At 38.3% G+C, this 5865-nt stretch overlaps 1 pseudogene; it reads right to left on the bottom strand.

The window, feature by feature from the left end:
• Nucleotides 1–332: 332 nt before the first annotated feature.
• LOC148298694 (uncharacterized) lies at nt 333–3007 on the bottom strand (annotated as a pseudogene).
• Nucleotides 3008–5865: the final 2858 nt, after the last annotated feature.

Genomic DNA, 5865 nt, shown 5'->3' with positions numbered 1-5865 from the left:
TCCCCCAACCCCAACCCCAACCCCAACCCCAACCCCAACCCCACCCCAACCCAACCAACCAACTTAATGCGTTCTGAAACGTTAGATAGATTATAGAATAATCCATTATATTGAGTTATGTTAATCTGCATATTAACACTTAGTCAGGAATTAGCTCACAAGCAAAAATGTGGAAAAAAGTTAAAAAATCTGTAATGAATGAGAGTGAATGAGAATTTTGGAATGAAGAGCACCCTTATCAATTTCTGTTTGATTTGATAACGGGCGGCCATAATGAGAAATCATGAGTGGACTATGATTATGATTATTATGATTATATTGATATAGGCCAAATAATTTAGATCAACAACGATCATTTGAGCTGGGCCAGGAGTTCAGCAACTTGTGCTGCTGATCTTTTCTATACTTTCTTCTTTTGGCTGCTGATTACCATGATCTCCACGTTGTTTTTCGTGATCTTCTCCTCCATCGTTTATTTGAGAGCGTTGAGGGCGAGCTTCTCGGCTTCTTCGAGTGTCATTTTCTAACTTAAACAGAACTTACTTCGTTGTACTTCTCATTTAGGATCGATTGGATGCCTTCATCTGCAGCCCCGATTCCCTTCGCCTTGTACTCAATCATGGTCCCAGAAGGATCTGTCTGGTAAATGCTTGGGCCATTTTCATCGACTCCAGCAATCAGTAAAGCAACGCCATAGGGTCTCGACATAGGCTTCTTCTTGGAAGAAGGATCTCCTTCGCCGAAGTTTAATGCCATATCAGAGATAGTTTGGGTAAGGGCTTTCACTGTAATGGGCTCAAGGTAAGTATATCGATGATTTAGGGCTTCGGTCCTCGCGTGATCTATAAGCGTCCTTGCATCGGTTATGACACCACTGGCGGCGCAACAGATATGTGAATCCACTTCGAATGCTTTTTAGATGCTTTATGGGACAATTAGAGTCGATTGCAGCCTGCGTTCGACTGCAAGCACAACGCCTTCCTCTACTTTGATGCCGACCGCGGAGGATCCAAGCTGGATAAGAGTATTGATACTTTGATTGCTTCGATTGCATACTCGACTTGGAAGATTCTGCCCTCAGGCGAGAAGGTGTTGATCCCACGATCGTAGTCAGATCTGCGTTATGTATGCAATACTTAGAGTTGAACATGCTCGACATTTTAAACTATTTTTAAATATTATTCAATCTGCAATATCTATATATTTTTGATTCCTTAAATATATTTATGCGATCAGGGGAGTTGAAGGCAATTTTGTTGATAACCATCCTAGTTGTATGCTGCTCTTCGCTACGGGCTCAATCTCTCAAAATCATGTCATCCCACCCGCATCGCAAGGACTGCTACACTCAAGGCCTTTTCTTCTTGAACGATACGCATTTGTTTGAGTCTTGCGGCATGTACAATCAATCATACTTTCACATTATGAAATATCAAAGCAACCCCTTTGTTCTCGAGGAAGTCTACTCGTCGCAAATTCCATGGAAAAGCAATATATTTTTCGAGGGCTCCACAATCTTCAAGAATTTCATCTATATTTTGACGTGGAGGTAGCACGTTGTTTACAAAATCGATCCACAAAGCTTCAATGTGGTCGAGGAACTGCCTTGGGCGAATCAAGGGTGGGGCCTCACCAACAACGGAACCCATATGTTTGTGACTGACGGTTCCAGCACCGTCTATTTGGTGGACGAACAGTTCAAGATTCTGCAACAGAAAGGGATTAAAACTTCGGCTGGCAAATTCGCATATAATCTAAACGAACTGGAATATGTGGATGGTTACCTTTATGCCAACATATACTTTGATCGCTTCATTTACAGAATCGATTACTAACTAGGACTGATTGAATAGAGCTATGACGCACTGAGCTTAATCCAGTCCGAAAAGCAAGATAATGCTCTGAAATCAGATTAAGTGCTCAATGGGATCGCATATAACTCGCAAAGCAAGCAATTTCTGGTCACAGGGAAACATTGGTCCAAAATATTTGAAGTCTAACTATGACTATATAGGGTGAACATTCACAAAGCTCTCATTGTTGGCATCCTTCTGATTGCGCTATTGATGTGATGATGAATATAACTATTGCAATAATTATATTGTTCGTCGATATAATACAATAAAAGCATATCACTCATGAACGATTAAGATGGCTAATTCCTAGTTGAGCCTGAATAAGAGTAATTTCGATAAATCACGCCGATTCAGCCAGTTCATCCTGTGCACATCAAGAGTATAGTGGAGCCCAATCATATTGTTCTTAAGTAACATCTGTATAACTCAGGATGATTCCACTCCCGAAACCCTAAATTCCGTATCAGTCCTTTAAAATGAAGGTATTACATATCTGATTCATGCAGCCAAAGTCCCATTAAAGTTAAAGCGAAGAAGAGGAAGATTAGTAGCATTTCTAAGGGTATTCTCCCTTCACTGAATATTACAGCAAATAACAACTAATTTATAAGCGATTTGACAACTCATTGTTCAATACTGTGAATTCAATCAATTACTTTAGTGGCGCATTTATTCCCATCCAAATCCTGGCGTAGGCTAAATGTAAATATCTTTGTCACATATATAGAAACAGCAAACTCTTTGGTTTAAATATTGAACGAGTAGTTTGAGCTCAATAATGATGATTTACCTCAATTTAACAACGAATGCAAGTCAAAAAATTAACTAATTTTCGATTCTAATTTCGAGAGTGGAAACTTGTTTGCAGTCTTCAAAGTACCTTCGATGTAAGCATAGATTTCCTAATCGTAATATGACCTAGTCCTGCAAAATGACACTAACTCATCAGGAAACAACCAATGGTTTTATTTCACAGTGCAGAATATGACGATCGGGGTCGAATATCTATTCAATGTTGTTAATTTCACCAAAAATGACTCACTCTTCAATTATGGGATGGCACCTGTCGCCTATTCTGCTCAGGCCTACAAAAAAACTGGTTTATAATGGCATCGAGTCGGATACTAAATTGTTTACAAGAAGGGAGCCATTCCTCGAGAAAAGTTCAGAAACTTTTACTATAGGCTTAGCTTCAAAATTAATTGGAAATATGCCAATGATAAGGTTTCTATAGCCCATGCATTTCCTTACACTTTTACGAAGCAACTCGAAAAAATTGATCACTACATCCGACAGAATGGAGAAACCGTGACGAGAGTGACTGTGGGGCAGACTTATTCAAAGAAAAATATTTAAGCGTTAGTCGTTTGCCATAAACTCCCCAAAAAAAAGAAAGAAAAGGATACGCGCAAAGCAATTATTATTATGGCTCGGCAGCACCCAGGCGAAACACAAGGTTCATTTGTTTGCGAAGGATTCATTTAGGCTTTGTTGGGCAAATCTAAATAAGCGGAGTTCATAAAGAAGAACTTTATAGTCTACGTGATTCCAATGGTAAATCCAGATGGCGTGATATTCGGACATTACCGAACAAATTTAATAGGGAAGGACCTCAACCGGAAGTGGGATTCAAAAGAAAAATAGTCTTCATGTCCTGAAGTGCTGGCCGTAAAATCTTATTTGTCAGAAATCAGTAAATAAAGATAGATAAGGTTCATCTTAGACTTACACGGACACAGCAAGAAGCTGAATAGTTTCTTTTATGGCAACCCCTATCCCGATCACCCCGAATATGTGCGCCTTTTCCCTTATGTCTGCTCAAAGTTGTCCCCAGCCATTCAGTTTTAGGATTGCACTTTCGCCTGCTAATAAAATAAACGGAAAGCTGCCCGAATTTACCTCAGCTACATTCATAAGCAAATTCAAGTATACACATTTGAGTCGTCTTTCTATGGTTATTTCAAAGATGGTAAAAAAGAGTAATTCACAATTAAGTAATATCAAAAACTCGGCGAAACTTTGATGCTCGCATTAAGTGGAGTCCTTTAGCAGCAAGATTTCAAAAGCGACAAGAAATAGCATATGGTTTCCAAATACTTGTGCGAGCTAAAAGCAAACAACAATCTATTAGCAACTGGGAATCAATATGAGTCGGGGTCTGATAGTAAGCCTGAAGCAGGGTAAGTACTTGATTTAAGTCTCACTTTGACTCTACTCCACAAGAAATCCAAAACTCCTCGAAACTAGACAAAGAAGCTGACTAAAGATAAAAAGGGATCGTATGAACTTAAATAAATAATCAAGCCTGTGAGGAATCTAAGGTTCCTGCAGATGAACAGAGTCAACTCAATTCTACCCGATAAATATCAATTCGGACTCCAACCAATTCAGAAGAAAATGTAGAGCAAAAACTAATCTCAAGTTGAACCACGTGCCACCACAAGTAGCAATCATTGTCAGACTGATTACAGATAGGTGTTCGAAGAATGCAAGCCCATTGAAATTGAAGAGAGTCAAGATTTGTCGAATTCGATCAGACTTTCACAGCCCAGAAAGGAGAAGAGGTATAACTCCCTCATCAAAAATACTTACAAACAGAATAACATACTCCTACGAATTGATTTTGTCCGAGAGAAGACTATTTCTTTCGCGGAGACAAAACCAACCAAAGTATTATCGAACGCTTTCTCACAAACTTATATAAGCTATCAGAACTCTCATGGCAATGAGAACAAATCTTTCCGGATCCGATCATCGCAACTGTTTCCAAGTGTATAGTCCCCGTAAACATAAAAAAAGGCATTAAGCATCCAGATAAAGCACGAAAGTGGACAAATGAAAGTACAGAGACAAACCGAAATGTATCTAAGTGGAGTCGTAAAAAAATACTTACGTGATAAGAGCATCAAAGTTGAAGAGAACTCTGTTTTATTCCCAAATAAGCCCTTGAATATCAAGAGACTGGAGATCTATCAAAAACTTTGAATTGATGGCGAGTAATATTTCCTGATTTTTTAAGCGTATTACTCTACTCTGATCTTGAGAAGAGCCCAATCAATAATTTCTCGTTAATAATTATGCAAGATGAGTTGTCGTTATTTTAATTATTTCGAAAAGAAATAATCAGCAGAGATAAGAGTTTGGAAGATCAAGCTTCAACTGAACACTTTAATTCAATCTTTGTAAAATAATTTAAACAGAAAATGAGATACATTATTTAATAGTTGGCCAATTAGTGATAAGCAACTGCGGATCTTTCCTGGGAAATAGAAACAATAGTTGTTCGCTGCTTTCTTTGCTATCACTTATATCTATTATCATTCAAATATAAGTGTAGCATTCAACATTAAATATCATATATCATTTTATCTTCTTTGCACACTGCTTAGTTTCTTCTGGAGTCATTTTCAAAATTTTGCTTAAGACTTCCAAAGCCATCATCGAAGCTTCCTTTGGCCCTTAGAATATTTTAATAAGCATCTGCTTAATGAATTAAACATTTGCCTTTTCATCTGACATTTTCATTTTGCTTTTGGCAATTTCATCGATTTTGGCTTGCCACTCAGACTATACTTTCTTGGATGTCGACTGCAGTTCGGCCACTAAAGATATTGAGACATAAATACTTGTATTTTTAAGTTATTTGCTTTTATTTTGCTCTTACTATAGATTCCTCTTGAGCTCTGCCTCTTTCTTCATAAAGTTCAATCGCGCCTCACGCTTTTTTGTCAGCGACTGCGCTTGCAAATCGTTAAGCTTTAATATGCTTTTGATTGTCGGCTCAAGATCCTATGTTCTTTATATCTTTTTTATTTATTCAGCGAACTATTTGCATTTTTCAATGTTGCAGAGCTCCTCGACTGCTTCTGCGTTGTCCTTAACCTTTGTGAGAGTAAAAATGCGCATGGTGATATTCCCGATCAAATTAAGGGCATAAGAGTTCTGCTCATTACTTTTGGTGCTGGCAGCTGCTTGGGCCTGAAACTTCGAAATCAGATGGTCTGAGTCC

This window comes from Brachycentrus maculatus, unplaced genomic scaffold (genome assembly GCF_059751285.1).
Source record: "Brachycentrus maculatus isolate JH-2025_06_01 unplaced genomic scaffold, ASM5975128v1 h1tg001728l, whole genome shotgun sequence".
Classification (NCBI taxonomy): Eukaryota; Metazoa; Arthropoda; class Insecta; order Trichoptera; family Brachycentridae; genus Brachycentrus; species Brachycentrus maculatus.
This window is presented reverse-complemented; position numbering and strand designations above follow the sequence as displayed.